Raw genomic sequence first — 17,830 nt, 5'->3', positions numbered from 1 at the left:
GAGAAACTCGGCGTTTTTCAATTTTAGAGAGTCTGAAAAAACTTAAGAAGACTCCAAGGTTGACCTTTTTCGTAAATTTGTGTCTCCCAAGCTCGAAAAGGTATAAAATAATACTTGAGAGAACCGCTTGATCTTTACGACCAAGGAGTACTTTTCGTAATTAGTGCCCCTGATCTGAAAAAGTAAAAAAATGATCAATGACACGTCGTTTTATAACCAATATCGAATTCAAAACGACAAACATTCGGCAATCTTTTCATGCTTTTATGGTCAGAAAAAGAGCTATAAGTGGACCGTCTTTTTAGTTCCATTTTAACGAGTTTAAAAAGAAAAACTCGGCGATCTTTTCATGTTTTAGGAGTCAAAAAAGAGCTTAAAGGTGACTAAATGTTTTTTCGTTGAAAATGACCGATTTCGCCTGAAAAATTTGTTATCCTGAGCAAAAATGCAAACATTACTCATACCTGTTTGAGATGGATAAAAATGTTGCAAAAGTTACCTTTCTAAAGTGAAACATAAACAAATTTACAATTCATTTATTCAAAAAACTTGTAAAAAGGGCTTTCGTCAATTCATTTTTACCGTTTGAGATTTGGGTGAGAAAATAGTGCTTTTAGTCAGAAACTTCCCGTGAAGATTGCGGAAAATCCATCTGTTGGAATCAAGCACCATCTCCTCCAAGTAATCCACATCATCCTACTCTTCAATTTCATCCATTTCAAATCATTTTTTAGGTTTTATTTCATTTTTTAGAGGGTTTTTAGGCTAGAAACCCGCGCGCGGGGGCCCGCAGGTATAACACTGGCAGCCCGCGGACCCCGAATTTTTCTCAATGGGGAAAAACTCAGGGGTCCACACCTACCGTGAAGGCAAGGTGCAGACCCACGCACTGTCTCTAATAGAGAGGGTGCGGTCCCCGCAGCAAGGGTTTTTAACCCTAAATTTCTCAAAATTGACCCAAACAATTTAATTTCTTGCATTCTAATTCGCCTTTTTGTTGGATGTAGAGTATACATCATGCTTGATTGACGAGAACGAGAGCATGAGGACGTAGATCTTGCCACGTTAAATCACCAACCTTCGATCGATGCATTGAAGGCATGCGGCTTGTACAAATTTTGGGCCATACCTGGCATGAGGGCCCAGGTGGACTTCTTGCAGTGGTTGGTAGACAGGTGGAGCATACAAGACCAATGCTTCTTTATTGGTGGCCACCAGCTTGAAATTGAGCCAGCAGAAATATACTTTTTGACTGGTTTTCCAAAGAGAGGCGAAGACTTGACTCTATTTTGGACTAGGCCAGGTGGCCAGTCTGTTGATAGCCTCCGGCTAGAGTTCTGCAACAACCAGACTAGAGACAAAGGGATAGACATCAAAACCATATCCCGTCCTGAACTCATGGTGATCACGTTTACTGTTACCAGGCTCTGTGGGAGCGCCGCACTACATATTGCCATTGGATCCTAGATGCGGATGGCAGTTGACTGCTTTCGAGGCACCATCTTCAACTGGTGCGATGCTGTGTTGGCTAATGTAAAAGGCCAACTGACCAGAGCCAAGAATGGACAACTGAAGACCTTTGGTTATGGTGCTTTAGTTGTGAGCTTTGGTCTGGAGAGGGTCCCGATGTTGGTCCCGCAACACCTCACTATTGGAGCTGGACTTCCTCGAGAGCCCAAACTGATGCGATGGGTTGCAGTTATGGCCCGTCATCCTGACGAGGGGACAGAGGTCATTCGATTCAAACCTGAGTATTTCCATTGGTTGGAAAACCATGTTTTTGCTATTCAAGACTTTCCTTAGGCTGGGGTAGATTTTCGCGGTGACCCAGACATGGCTCTTCCACCAGGAAAGCAATGGGATGACTCAGGTAAAATCATTTTCAATATTTTCCTATTTTAAATTTTTTGTTTTTATCTCATCCCAAAACTGATAGTAAAAGTTTCAAATGCAGATGTGGGTCCACAGCGACCAACCGCTCTCCGGCCTTACGAGAGGAAACAACCAGCTGTAGCGGCACTAGCCCCACAGGACGAATCAGCAGAGACCTTGGCCAAATTGGAGAGTCATCTAGAGCATTTGACAGGGGACATTCTAGAGACCGCATAGATGACATTCCTTGTTGACTATAGCACTATGTGATTGGGGTCCCAGGACATTTTAGGAGGTTACTTTGTAAGGTGGCCCGTACAATGGTTTCTTATCGAGATCATCACTAGTGATAGGATGATCGCCCATTGTAGACACATATGACATTTTTGCTTTCTATACTTATCATTTTTGCCGATCATAAGGTGTTTTTCAACCTATGATCGAGGACAATGTATATTTTGACACACTCCTATATTATACTATATCACTATTACTGGCTTATCTTGTAAAACATGTTATGGAATGCTTTTAAATTTACATGTATGATTATTGCAAATGTCTACTTAACATTCGAGAAGCAATTGCATCTGCTAATGTATTTAAAGATCTTGGAATATGTTGATATTCAATATAATCAAATTCACGTTCCAAGAGACACACTCTCAAAAACAATCTCAATAACACTGGATTTCTAATGGAATATACTCTATTAAGCTGTAATACAATGAGTTCAGAATCTAACCTCACTATCAAACTCCGAATCCCAAATGAAATAGATTCAGATAATAACCCAATCACTGCACTATACTCGGCAATGTTGTTCGTTGTTTGACCGAGGCTTACTCCATGCATAGATACCAACTCGTCATAGGGCGAATAGATAACCCAAGCTGCGGAAGAAATGTTTCGTGTATTATGACAAGCACCATTAGCGAAACCAATGTATGTTTGGAGAGGCATCAACATCTGCAATATCAAGAGTAAAACCAAGATAAGCAGGAATAATGATGAAAAAAACTCTCTAAGCTAAGCACACTTTTCAAACTAAAATACACCAGCTAGAAAGAAAATTAACCTAACTAAAAATCTCCACACCCATTCTTTAAGCATAATACCTCTTCAGGTAAAGACCATTTCTGGGTTTACCTAAAGAGTCCTCGTCAAAGTCTACCAATTCATAGGCCCCTTTTGCTAGCTTTCGCTTGACAACATAGGGACCATGCCACATAGGAATGAATTTCCTAGCGCCTAATTTATCATTAGCTTGATCGTACAATAAGACTAGGTCTCCTTCCGAAAAATTTCGAGGGGTCACATTTCGATCATACTGAGCTTTAATACGTTTTGCGTGAGTTTCGATTGCCAATGCAGCATCACGTCGATTCTCATCTAATTGAGTCAAGTATAACAAACGTTTTTCCTCTTCGGAAGTGGCTGGAAGTAACTCGATGGCCATTTGCAATGACGGGATTTCGCATTCAATGGGTAACACAACTTCCAGACCATAAACTAGTTGGAAAAGAGTGAACCTTGTTGACGTTTTTACTGAGGTTCGATACGCCCAAAGCGCTGAAAATAGCATGTTATGCCAATTCGATCGATGAATCCCAATGATTCGTCAGATCATGATGACCAAAACTTTGTTGATGGATTCAACCAGACCATTAGCTTTTGGATAATAAGGAGTTGAACTATCGTGATGCAAGCCAAGCTGGCCTGTAAGTTCAGTCATCATAACGTTTCGAAAATGACGCCCATGATCAGTGATAATCGCTTGTGGAACACCAAACCTAGCAATTGTATGATTGAACACGAAAATCATAGCTATTTTGCCGTCTGCCTCAAATGTAGGCATCGCCTCGACCCACTTGGTAAAATAATCTACCGCAAGGATGATATACGCATGCCCCCTGGCCGAGTGATGGTTACATGTAATAAAATCGATACCCCATTTGGTAAAAGGACTAACGACAATTATAGGGTGGAGAGGAGCAGGTGGAGCGCGCATCTTTCGATCAAAAATTTGGCAGTTGTGGCATTTTCGGACCGTGTTAATACAATCTTTAAACAAAGATGGCCAGAAGTAGCCAACGCGTAATATCTTTTGGGCTGTGGCATACCCAGACTTATGACCGCCACACGCTCCAGAGTGATAGTCATTTAGAACCCTTTCAGCTTCCTCGTGAGTTAAACAACATCGAAAAACAGAGTCCGCCCCGCGGCGATAAAGAGTATCTCCAATAATTCTAAATTGTTGGGATTGGAATCGTATTTTTCGACGTTCTGACCTTGAAATTTTTGGCCGAAAGTATTGGGTCTGGAGATAAACGATGATATCCCCATACCACGGGTCTAAAGTGCTTATTAGAAACAAGGATTCGTCCGCAATGGGCTCCTCCGCCACAGTTCCTGTGTCAGCATGCAGGAAGTCACACATTAACTCCGCAAAAACTAAAGATTTCTTAGACTTAGACTTTTCAAATTCCAAGTCGAACTCCTGCAGGATCACAATCCATTTGGAGTACTTGCCCCCTAGCAATTGCTTGGTCAAAATATAGATCATAGGGTTGCAATCAGAAAATTACTGTAGTTTTACGTAGTAAAATGTAGTGACGAAAACGTTGGACAGCTTGGACAGTTGCCAATGCCAATTTCTCCACATGTGAGTATTTTAGCTCAGTTGGATTTAAAGTTAAACTAAGGTAATATATCACATGTTTAGTACTGAATTCATCTTCCTGAACTAACACCATTCCAATGGTGGAATGGGATGCGGTGAGATACAAGAAGTAGTCCTGGTTGTAGTTGGGAGGATGCAATAACGGTGCACGGGTCAACGCGTGTTTTAGTGCATCAAAAGATTTCTGAGCTATCTCATCCCAATAGAATGGAGTATTCTGTTTCGACAACCGGGTAAAACCCTTTGTAACCTCGGCGTAGTTAGGAATGAATCGTTGTAAAAAGTTTGCTTTCCCTTGCAAACTTTGGAGTTGGCGAAGACTCGAAGGAGGATGCAATTTCACAATAGCTTCAATCTTCGAGGGATCGACGCGAATGCCGGTATTTGAAACAACAAACCCCAGCAACTGACCCATTTCTATACATAAAACACACTTGTGTGGATTCAACCTAATCCGATAATGCCTACACCTCATAAAGATTGCTCGTAAATGGATGAGATGATCAGCTTGATGTAATGAATGAGCAGGCAAATAATCGAGATAGGGTTGCACAATGTGATTGATGTCATGAAATGCATAAGACATGGCCCGTTGAAAAGTTGCCCCAGCATTCTTGAGCCCAAAAGGTAATTTGCAATAAGAAAATGTCCCCCATGGACAAATGAAATCCATTTTTGGTTGATCGGCAGGTAGAATATTGATTTGATTGTATCCAGAAAAACCATCCATGAAGGAAAATATTTCGCTGCCGGCACAATCATCAATGATTTGATCGATATAGGGATTTGGGTAATTGTCCTTTGGATAGGCTCGATTAATGTCCCTATAATCGATACATATTCTTATTTTCCCTTGCTTTTTGTTAACCGGAACAATATTCGATACCCAATCCGTTAATGGAATCGGATAAATGAAACCTGCTTTGAGTAATTTTTCAACTTCTGCTTTAATAGCAGCAGCTTTTCTTGGGTGAATCTGATGCAAACGTTGCCAGACGGGTTTAGCATCCGGGTAAGTTTTGATTTCATGAACAACAATTGCGGGGTCAATTCCTGGCATTTCCTCATATGACCAGGCAAACACGTCGCGAAATTCTTGAAATAGGGCCTTATATATTTGAATTTCATCTTCCGTACACGAGGCACCTATATGAATGTTTTCAACAATTCCAGGCTTAACCGAAATGTCAATAGGAATAGTTCGAGAAATGTTTCCCAAATTTAACTCGGAATCAGGATTTTTCATTGGATTCTGAGGTTCCTTGACATATTCAGTCGTAAAAATTGATGAAAAATCATTTTCAAAACGATCATTCTCGGGTAAAAATGAAGATCTGTGATGAAGATCTTCCCATGGTAAATCATCGACACATAGGATTTCACGAATTTTCTCATTAGAGTGAACAAGTTCAGAAAACGTTGTTGAATCCGAGTTTGATGTGAAAAGTGATTCCTCATGGACCACATTCATTAAGTCAATTTTGGTTGAAGATGGGTCGGAAAATGACTGCACGACCTGATAACAAATTTCATATGGACTCGAAGGCATAACATCACCAAATGAGTCTATCTCAGATTCAGAAGGTACGATCCAAGGATCATCATAAACAATGGTGTCTGACGAAATCATATGAATGGTTGAAAAAGAAGACGATACGTTGATAGGAGGAAAAGGAAAAGTTCCCAGTAAACCGGCATATTTAACTAGTCCTACTCCAACATCCTTATACGGGATAGTCGTTTTACCGACATGCTGAATGCTTTGAGAAGAGGCTGGGTCAGACGAAAAGTAAGCCAGCTAGTCTATTGTTATGATCTTTTGATTATGAGGAAACTTTATAACCTGAAATACTGATGAAATGACAGCTGTCATAGCGTAAGACCAACTACGACCCAATATAAGTTTGTAATCTAGAGGGGCATCAACCACCTCCACATCTAGATTAACAGTTTTTCCTTCAACCCCTATAGGTAAATCCTATAGAATGCCAAAAGGATGAAACCCACAGCCATCAAAGGCCTTTAGAATCATCGGGGATTGATTTAGAAAAGGAGAACCAAGCGATCTCCAACACTGTATCGACATAATACATGTTGAGGCTCCCTCATCAATCACAGTCCTATGAATAGGTCTATTTTTTACTATCACTAGGATCCGGAAAGCCATTTGATAAGGTAAGTGCGGTGTACTATTTTCTAGATCGAAAGTTATAAGGTGCGAGTCCTGAACGTCAACAACTCCTATAGCCGACAAAAGTAATTTACACTGTGCTGGACATGATTGCAGCACTTCCAAAGCCGACATTGCTGAAGGTGAAGCAGCTAAATCTTCAACAATGTTATAGTTCTGAGCCACTCTCGCATGTGGATTGAAAGCTGACTTTCAAAGTATACCCTTGGTGGGTGGTTTGATTACTAAGTCTGGATTAGGTTTCTCGATCTGTAGTGGATCGAAACCGGGAGCTAAGGTTGATGGGTTAGAATGAGAAGATTCTGCTTCTTTACCATCAATAGGGCTTTTACTACCATAATCATGCGATCGAGTCGCAATCCTAAGATGTGACATCATCAGTATGGGTTCTTCATTGGCATTTGAGGAAGAACCTATCATCTTACTGTCTTGACTTGGAAAAGGATCCTTCAAAACAACAGGCGTTTGGGAACCTTTGACAATCTTCGCAACCTCTGCACGATGAGGGCAGTATCTTGTAAAATTCTCTTCGTCACAAATGAGACAAGGATAACGAGGTTTGTGTTTCTCATCAATTGATTCCGCTTTTTCTGGTTTCTCTTTCGAATTTTTATCTATTTTATTTTTCTTCTTCCCTTTCTTCTTACCACCGGATTTTGATTTGGCTGTAGATGACTCTACAACATGAATATCGACGGAAATCTCCGCAGAAGAATCTCTTGTCGAGGAATCTGGCAAGGTTATGATAGGAGAAGAACTCCTGGAATACTTCTTCTTACTTTTGGTATTAGCCGTACCAATCATACCGTCAGCGGCATGAGACCCTAAAGGAGCTGCAGCGATTTGATTTTGCTTAGGAAGATCGGCGATTTTCTCGTGTAACGTACCTGACTGAGTATAAACTAAGTCAAGGTACTGCGCTTGAGCAATTACTTGCTCCTCAGTAACGACTCTGGCCTTAGCTACATCCTCAGTGATATTTGGCAATAAATATTTTACAAACCATTCAGCTAAGATCTGATCCGGAATAAAAACCTTCACTAAACGCTGTCGATGTCTCCATTCATGAATGTGATCTGAAATGTAAGTGGACGTCGACTGCTTTAACGAAGTTAATAATTCCGTGCCATTGTCATATCTGACTGGCAACTGAAAATGAGTTAAAAACGAAGTAGCTAACTGACTAAAGTTATAAAAAGTGGCTTGCGGTAACTAAATGTACCACTTGGCCGCAAGACCAATTAGAGTGTGCTGGAAAAGCCTTAAATGGATTGAATCATCTGAAATGGAATTAGATACACACCAGAGGTGATTAGTCATCACATGGTTCGACGAGTCCTCTCCTGATTTGCCTTCAAACTTAGGAATATCACTAGGCAACTTATTCGGCATTGGTGACCAAAACGGAAGATAGTTAATGGGATCGTTATTTAGGCGCGACAAGTCAGGTAAGTCCAAAGTTACGATAAACGGTAACTGACGATTAGGGTCCCTAAAACTCTAGGTCATGAGACCAGCCCCAGGAGGAGGATATCCAGGATAACTAGGAACTGGGATTGCATTTGGGATATTGTATCCTCCCGGAAAACCAGGATTAACCGGACCGTACTGGGGTTGTTGAGGTTGTTGATATGTATACCCAGGGTACAGTTGATACTGATAGACTGGCTGCTACACAGTAAGACCGAATTGGTATTTTCCCTGGTACGGTTGATAAGTAAATTGTGGTTGACTTGTGACAACCGTACTTGAACCAGGTTGTCCTACAGGCATTTGAACCGAAGTTTGAATTGTGGATCCAGACTGAGGTAAAGATGTCTGAGGAGTTGATACAGGAACAGTAGAAGCCGGAGCTGTCGATACTCCAGAAGTAGGTGGGGTTGATTGAACATATGTTTCAGCAGTTGCAGCAGCCGTTTGAGGTGGAGTACGAGGCAGACTAGGCCCAGGCTGAGAAACTACCGAAGGTACAAAAGTTTGAATAGTAGACTGGACAGGTTGCTGGGGTGAACTAGAAACTAAGGGTTGTCCAGTTTGAGATGACAACTGTACATTCAGTTGCAAGACCTATTGAGATTGTGATGGATCCCACACTAAGTTCATTCCGGGGTACAGACCCATAACAGGTTGAGAATATTGAGGACCATAACCGGGTTGAGGGTATGTTTGATAATTCAAAGGTACATTTCCAGTTCCTTGAACATATGATTGACCGGAGGGTGGTTGGAAACCTTAGTTTGAGTACTGACCTTGGGGTTGATACCCTTGAGGCACGTACTGATACTGGGGTTGACCTTGAGGTACATATTGATACTGGGGTTATCCTTGAGGTACATATTGAGTCTGGGGTTGACCTTGAGGAACGTATTGTCCCGTAGGTATGTACTGTCCTTGAGGTTGCCCCCAGGCGCAAATTAGGTACCTTGAGGTTGCCCCCAGGCGATAATTGAGGATTTTGAGGCTGCACCCCAGGTGGTAACTGGCCACCTTGAGGTTGAGGATTAGGAATAGTACCTCACATCATGAGAATATCTTCTACACTCAACGGCTTAGTACCATTGTTTCCAGTTAATAACCCTTGTTCAATGGGTTGAGGAGACGCTCCTGCAAAAGTACCAGAAAGTGACTGATACCCAGAGGGAACAGAAGGACCACCATACAAAAAGGATTCTGGAGATTGAGAAAACATGGACGACTATCTTGACATATTTAACGGAGGATAGTAACCTCTAGGTGTTGGGTGATAAGGAATACGAGGTGGTGAAAAACTTAGCCCCGGGTTTTCCAAAAAGTTAGTCAATGAAAGATACCAAGCACTACTCCTAGGTGGACTGTAAAAGATTGATTCACGCTCCCTAAGTTCGATAACAGGTTGATTTTCAGGGATAGGGATGCCTACTTCTTCTTCCAGAGTAGCAAGTTCTTCAATAGCTATAAGTCCAGAAGGAATATTTTGGGTAATTATTCCTTCTACCCTAGGTGAACCAGGACCACTAGAAGTTGGAGAGGTAAACCCCGATGTTGGAGTAGCAGCAAATTCACTTTCAGGTTCGGATATTTCAGGTTCCTCACCTATATCACTAGTAGATGAAAAGTTACCAGTAATTTCAGAAACATACACCAATTGTGGATTATAATCTGCTACTAAAGCTTGAAAATCAGGATGTACCACCAAAGAAGACTCCCCTTCTTCAAGTGACCCAACTCTACTGTCTCTAGGAGTTACGAGGGCTCTTAACCCTTCAGGTTAGCTTGGTGAAAACTCAGGAGGTTGGCCCCGAAGTCTACGGGACTTCCTCGGTAATTCAGCCATGATTAAAAAATTTTAACTACTTCACACGCAAACAAAGTAAAATCTCAATGAAAACCACCTAAAGCCTCTAAAGAACCAAACAAATTTGAATCACACGCCTAAAGAATCTAGGAGATCAAACCACACACAAACAGTAACTTTCCGTACTGAAAACACTAGTTGGTGATGAAACCCAACGTCGCAGAGTTCAATACAGAAATGGCGGTTGGAACAGTTACCCCGGCAACCTGCTTAATGAATAGATTGGCACAAGTTCCTCCAATAAACCATCTCGAGTGAAGAGAAACTCAAAAAAATCCAAGTGATTCTAGTCGATGTCTGCTCCAGGTACAGCGGGATCTTCCCACCACTGTCACCTTAGGAAGAATCCTATAGAATATGGTCACTAAGGTTACCAACGGAAACAAATATACCTGGGGGAACAGTCTACGATCCGATACGCACGCAAGGCCAGAGTTACAAGCTCAATCACCTTGAAGGCTCCTTGACATAATCCAAGGTTTACCAACAAGTGACCCCAGGCTCCTCGACAATGGTTAATTTGAGGTTTACCATTTTTAATATGTGAATATCTGGCGTCGTTCCCAATGAGGAAGGATTGATTCCCACACTGGTTCGGACACGATCTCGTGCTTCTCCTTTAAGAGGAGCTTTCCCAGAGCATAAATGCAACAATTGGATTTTTCTCCTACCACAAGATACAACTACTTGTTTGTTTTACTGTCTTGGAGAGTTAATTACTCCCTACTCCAAGACACTAGCCTAAGCTATGTTGGTGTATCAGAGCCCTAGAAATAAAAATATTACTAGATAGATTTGACTTTAAGAATTATTTTTATTGGTTTTTGTTTAAGTCAAGAGGTGCGGAGATGAAACTCGTGGTGTGAAGACTCAACTCGAAATCACTAAAAAATGCACTTAAGATGATTAAGCAATCTTTTCCCTTCAATGAACTTCTAGCTAGGAAAGAGTTTGAGAATGCAAATGCTTATAAACACAAATCTTTCTTAACAAACAAATTAAAAGAAGAGATTTTTGTCTTTTCCAATGCACTTAAAACGAGACAACTAGTTATTTTCACAAAAATTTCCCTTTCCTTTCAAAACACTCAAATACTACAAAAACAAACTTTTTCCAAAAGAGATTTTTTTATTTTTTATAAAACACTCAAAACTATGGAAATAACTAATCTTGAGATGTATAAACTATTCAAAACTATTTGAAGTCAAAGCTTACATGATGTCTTTTTCAAGGATGTTTTACTTAGCTATAAGCAAACTAAGGACTAATTTGTCCAGAATCACAAATCAGTCAAAAAATAACCAATTTTGTTTTCTTTTCTAAAAATGAAATCCAAACTTTTAACACAAGCCTTTTCGAAGTTTCGTAAAGAGAAAACACAAGGTGGATTCCTCAACAAAGGTAGGTTTTGCAAATGGTCAGACTCATAAGAAGGCTATTAAAAACCAAGGTGATCTGAGGCTTCTACAGCTTCTAAGCTCAGAGCTACTATAAGACCAAAATGAAAACCAAGCCCGGGAACCAAAACTTCTAGGAATTTCACCTAAAACCCTAACACCAATGGAATTAACCTAAGAAAAGCTTCTGACAGGTTATATGCAGGTCTGGGCAGGGGATAATAACATCTAAACAAAAACTAAGCTGACTAATAGAGAAAATCTTAGGTTTTCCAAAATTTTGACAGGGTCCGCAGGCCCACAGTTCACACAAGTGCGGTACCACTCTGTGCTAAAAGCAAAAGTGCGGATAGGTCCGCACTGTGTCGCAAGCCGAGGGTCCGGTCCTCTCCCAAAGTTATGAAAAACAAAAAATAATCCTAAATCTACTAAATCTACCCAATTCCACACACAACAAGCCAAAAACAAAAACAAAAACACAGTTTCTCAGGTCAAAGTAAAAACAAGGAAAAAATCAAGTCCCCAGCGGAGTCGCCATTTTGTCACACTGAATGAATCGATCTTGTGGACAAGATAGACCTTCCTAGAATCTAACGATATCTAGTGACAAGAAAGCCAATAAAAAACTATCTTTCTCTAAATATGCAATTATAAACAAAGGGAAACAAGTGTTTTAGGCCTACCTTGGGTCCAATGCAAGTTTGTGGAAGCCTCGCTCCTTTGATCCAAACGAGCTCCCTTGTTGCAAATCTGCAAACACAAACAAGCAAACAAATTAAATAGCACCTGAAAAGCCAATATCATAAAGCATACTTAACATGATGATCAAGGAATTCATGAAACAAATGACATAAGACAATTTGTTGAGAAAAATGAATCTGATTGTATTAATTCAAATCAAAGAAGAACTTTACAACATGTGCCTTGATGCTATACAAGCTCCTCCCAGGGTCCAACAAGAAGTCTCCTATACTTTGACAAGTTTCACTCTCTTCCCAATGAAGCCAAAAAAGGTATGTGATCTCTCCTCTCAAGCTTAACTAGGAAGTCTCAATTCCACCAACATTTACCCTAAAAGATGTTCAGCTTCTAACCCCTCTAGCAACCAGCCCAATGCCTTAATTTATAGTGCAATGGAGGGAAGTTACTAGGTCCGCCTTCAAAGGGATAAAGCCCTCCTTCAAAGGGATAGCTCCTCTCATCAATGGATTAGCTCCTTCTCTTTTGGGATGCACGAACCACCTAAGAGCGAACAATCCACGTCAAAATTCCTTCTAGAATCATCTAGAATTAACCCAAAGTGAGTTTTTTAGAATAAACTTGCGCCTTTTTGACTTTCACAGGGGTCCGCACCCACTCCTTTAGGGACAGAGTGGGCAGGTCCGCAGGTAATGTGAACAGGAGGTGCGGGACCGTAGGCAACAGTGAGAGAAAGTGTGAAACCAGAGCTTTGTTGATTTTCAATGTCTTTCTCTCATTTTCAAAGCTTGACTTGAAGAGCTAAGGTCTGAGACTTACTTAGGAGGACAGTACAAGTGATGATAGATCCATACTGACTGCAAATAGTCATGGTGACGATATTTTTGTGTAACATGTACTTTCATGTATTTTCGTGTGTGATATGTGTTACATGTACGGTTTTTTTCATTTATTTTCATCCAAAATCATCATGTTTGTGATCCCAATTCCATATCAAAAACAAAAAACTCATCGTGCATGTAAGCTTCCCACTAGAAAAAAATGAAATTCAAAAAATTGTATATGTTCCTAGCACTAAATGTGTGAATGTTCCTCATACAAAAACCACATGTTCATTCCTAAAATGTGTGTTCCTAGTACAAAAAAAACATACACATTCATAATAGTAGGAATCTATGTGTAGTCATATATAGGGACTTTAATGCATGGGAATACTTGACATGGGGTTGGAGGGGAATAAAAGGGATAGATGGATAAAGAGAGAGGGGAGGGTGGAGAATAATGAGTTGGTGAATGAGAGGAAAAGAGGGGATAAAGTGAGTGGGTGGAATTTGAAAAGTGAGATAGATAAGGAAAGAGGCTAGGGGATGTAGAGGGAGAGTGATAATTGTTGAATATATAGGGAGAAAGAGAGATAAAAAGTTGGAGTGGGGATATGTGAATGAAGGACTAAGTGGGAGAGAGAGAGGAGAGAGGGACAACAAAGCAATAGTTTGTGATTGAGAGCAGAGAGAGATAGTGTGTGATTGAGTGAGAGATGTGGGGGTGGAGATAAAAAATGAGAGACTGGGGGGGAGAGAAAGGAAGAGTGAGAGATAGAGAGATGACACATGAGGGGTGATTGAGAGAGGGATAGAGAATTATAAAGAGAGGGAGATAAATATATATCTTGAGAGAGAGAGAGAGAGAGAGAGATTAATGGGGAGATTGAGACAAATATAGGGGATATTGAGAAAGAGGGGATGATACAGAGAATAATATATATATATATATATATATATATATATATATATAGAGAGAGAGAGAGAGAGAGAGAGAGAGAGAGGTAGTTATGGAGAGAGTGAGAAAGCTAGGAAACTCATGAGCCACTTCCTCTACAATCTCTTTGTTGTCTAGAGTTTTGATGGACACTTTTAGTTAGGTATTGTACTTGTTTTCTACATGTGATTTTATGGCATACTATTAAATTACACAAACAAAAGAGTTAAACGTCTCTTAACACTAGCACATAGAGACATAGTTTTACATATTTTCAACCAAAAATGAATGAATATAAAAATTAGAATAATTAGAAAAATTATATTATTATAAAAATAAATCTTTTTTTTAATTTACCTTTAATTATATAAATTTTTTTAAAATGTATATAAATTTTAATTTTTACTGCTTTTAACTATATAATATTTTTTTATTATATATGTATATGAAATATCAATTTATTTTAATTTTTACATTTAGAAAATACAATTTAATTTATCATGCAGACTTCATTTATGATCTCTTTATTGTTCCTAGTTTCGGACTACAACAACTTAAACTTTCAATTGATTTAACTTTAATAGGCTACCTTGCTTTTTTGCTACACCCTTCTCCTGTGCCTTTCTTGTTTACTATGATTTTCTTCCACAAACTATTTAAAATGAAACTTTAGCGTTCACTAAATGGTATGGCCTTACTTTTGACTTTGATATTTTTTTATGCACTGGAAGGGACATGGAAAGTATGTCTCTGTTTAACCAAACCTGTTGTGGGTGATCTATGTTGAACCAAACCTGGTATAAACCTGGTATAGAAGTAGGAGAAGAGACTGAACCTTTACTTGTTGAAAAATTTATCTGTGGTTGTTCTCATAGTAATTTTAACCATATATTCTGGCTTTTGAGATCAGCACTTGTAGGAATTTATAGGGTAAATTCCTTAGATAGAAAACCAAAGGACACCACTCACAAACAGATCACAGATCAATACACTAGTATTCTTAACGTGGTTAAAACCCTAAAAGAGGGAAACAATCCATGACCTAAGCCAACGCGGCCACTTCAAGAAATTTATTAATAAAAGAAAAAAATTACATAATCTTCTCTATGAATAGTTACCCTACAAATGACCCTCCATGCTCTTTAAATAGAGATCATGGACCAATCGTGTGTTAAGACATGGATCATGTGTCAGTAATATCGAGAAGAGAATGAACCGTCAGATCAATTCATGTCTAGAACATATCATGACCGTCAGATTGTAAGTTATAAAAGTACATAGTAAAGAAACACACGTTACCTAACTCTACACTAGACCAAGTTATACTTAACTATTTCCTATCTATCGAAATGTCCTAACATCCCCCCTTAAGAACAACTTGGGATAGGATTGAAGGATGTACAAACATGAAACAATAGGAGAAGGAAGGAGGCATTGGAGCATATCCCCCTTAGTGACAACTTCTTGAACTCTAGCCATAAATCAAATTTTAGTAAACTTCGCCTATGCAAGAACCTTTGTAAAGATGTCTGCAATTTGATCATTTGTTGAACAATATTACACTTCAAGAACATGGTCATGAATGAGCTTTCTGATGAAGTGCATGTGTAGTTCAATGTGTTTTTTGTGCTGATGATGGACTGTATCTTTTCATAGTTGAATGACACTTTGATTATCATACCAAAGTGTAGTCGATTGTTGCTACTAAAAGCCAAACTCTGACAGTATCTGTCGAATCCATAGGGCTTCCTTACTATTTTCTACGATGCCATGATACTTTGCTTCTACTGAAGAAAGAGAAATGGCACTTTGTTTCTTGCAAGACCATGTAATAGGTCGAAAACCAAGAGTGAAGACATAACTGGCAGTAAACTTCTGATCATCAAGGCCACCATCCCAATCAAAACGAATGAAACCAACCAATAGAGGAGATGCTTCTACACTGTAATGAATCCCAAAATGAACTATACCTCTAATATAACAAAGTATTCTTTTAGTTGTCTTCAAATGACTTTCATGTGAGTTTTGCATAAATCGAACAATAAGGCCAACATCAAAGGAAAGGTCAGCACGAGTATGGGTCAGATACAAAAGTTTTCCTACAAGATTACGGTATAAGGTAGCATCAACTTCAAGGGAAGTACAAGTGACTGAAACTTTGGCTCCAAACTGAAAGGGAGAAGGAGCTGCCTTATAGTCTTCCATGTGAAAGTGGCATAGAAGATCACATGCATATTTAGACTAGGAAAGGGAAATACCTTCCTTGGATTGCAAGACTTAAAGACCAAGAAAATAATGCAAGTGTCCTAATTGTGTCATTTCAAACTTCTTTTTAAGATTGAATTTCACATGGATTATAAGTTTGGGATCACTACTAGTAAGGATAAGATCATCAACATAAAGAACAAGAATGATAAGAGACTTAGCCACTTTCTTGGTGTAGACAATATTATCATAATGACACCTAGAAAAGTTAGTATCTAAAAGAAAGCTATCCATTTTTGCATACCAAGCCTGAGGGGCTTGCTTGAGACCATAAAGGGATTTCTTAAGCCAACATACAAGGCTAGAGTCTCTTTGTATAAATCCAGGAGGTTTTTCCATATAGATTTATTCATGCAAGTCCCCATGCATTAAGAAGGGAGATTTAACATCCATCTGATGAACTTCCCATTTGAAAGAGGCAACAAGGGAAATAATAAGGTGGATAGAGTTCATTTTGGAAAAAGTGGAGAAGGTTTCAATATAGTCAATGCCTTCGACTTGTGAAAAACCCTTAGCAACAATCCGATCTTTATGTTTATCAACTTTTCCGTCTGGTCCAAACTTGGTTCTATAAACCCATTTGCATCTGACAAGTTTTCATCCCTTTGGAAGAGGAACAAGATCCCATGTATCATTTTCCAATAATGAACGATATTCTTGATTCATAGTTGTGTCCCAATCTAGATGGCCTGAAACTTCTGCAAAGGTGTGAGGATCATAATTCACTGAAGCTTGAGCCAGTAAATAAGAGGGTTTATCGAATTGAGAACGTGTACATCATTGATATGTAGGATCACCTGCAAGAGCACTTACTGCATCCCGAGTAGCACGGACCCATTTTGGAAGTGGAAGAGCTGAAGGAGGATCCTAAGAAGGTGGGGGAGGATTGTCATCCTCGCTGTCATCATTTGAAGAATAAATATTTTTAGAAGTAGAAGTGATAGAGAGAGGTGGCACATCCATCGAACTAGGCTAGTAGGCCGATATATTTTCAGCAAACTTTACATCGCTTCTGATGATAACATTTTTGGACTTAGATGAAAGAAGTTCATATCCTTTAATAGAGTCAAAATATCCAAAAAAATATGTTTTTCACTCTTAGGTTCTAAAGCTTTATGTTTCTCATCTGGAATATGGGCCCATGCTTCACTTCAAAAAACATGAAAGTGACTTACATCTAGTTTAATTGAGCTCCATGCTTCTTTTGAACTGATATTCTTTAAAACCTTAGTAAAAGTGTGATTTACTATGTAATTTGTACAATTAATTGCTTCTGTCCAAAAATTAAGACTAAGTCCTTTATATTGAAGCATACAATTAGCCATTTCCTTTAAGGTGTGATTCTTCCTTTCAGCTACACCATTTTGTTGTGGAGTATATGGAACAATATGTTTCATTTGAATTCCATGCTCAGTGCAAGAGTTGATGAATTTGTTGTTAACATATTCTTGGCCATTATCAGGTCTTAGCTTAAGAATTTGATGTCCAGATTGTTTCTCAACAAAGGCCTTAAAGGCCAAGAACATGTTAAATACTTCAATCTTGAGTTTTAAGAAGTATACCCAATTGCGTCTAGAGAAATTATCAATGAAAGTTAAGAAATACTTGTAGCCAGAGAATGAAACAACTGGAAG

Source organism: Pinus tabuliformis, chromosome 6 (genome assembly GCF_031772625.1).
Source record: "Pinus tabuliformis cultivar Carrire ecotype Pingquan chromosome 6, CPIR1, whole genome shotgun sequence".
Classification (NCBI taxonomy): domain Eukaryota; kingdom Viridiplantae; phylum Streptophyta; class Pinopsida; order Pinales; family Pinaceae; genus Pinus; species Pinus tabuliformis.
The sequence above is the reverse complement of the archived record's forward strand: the minus strand, read 5'-3'. Positions refer to the sequence as shown.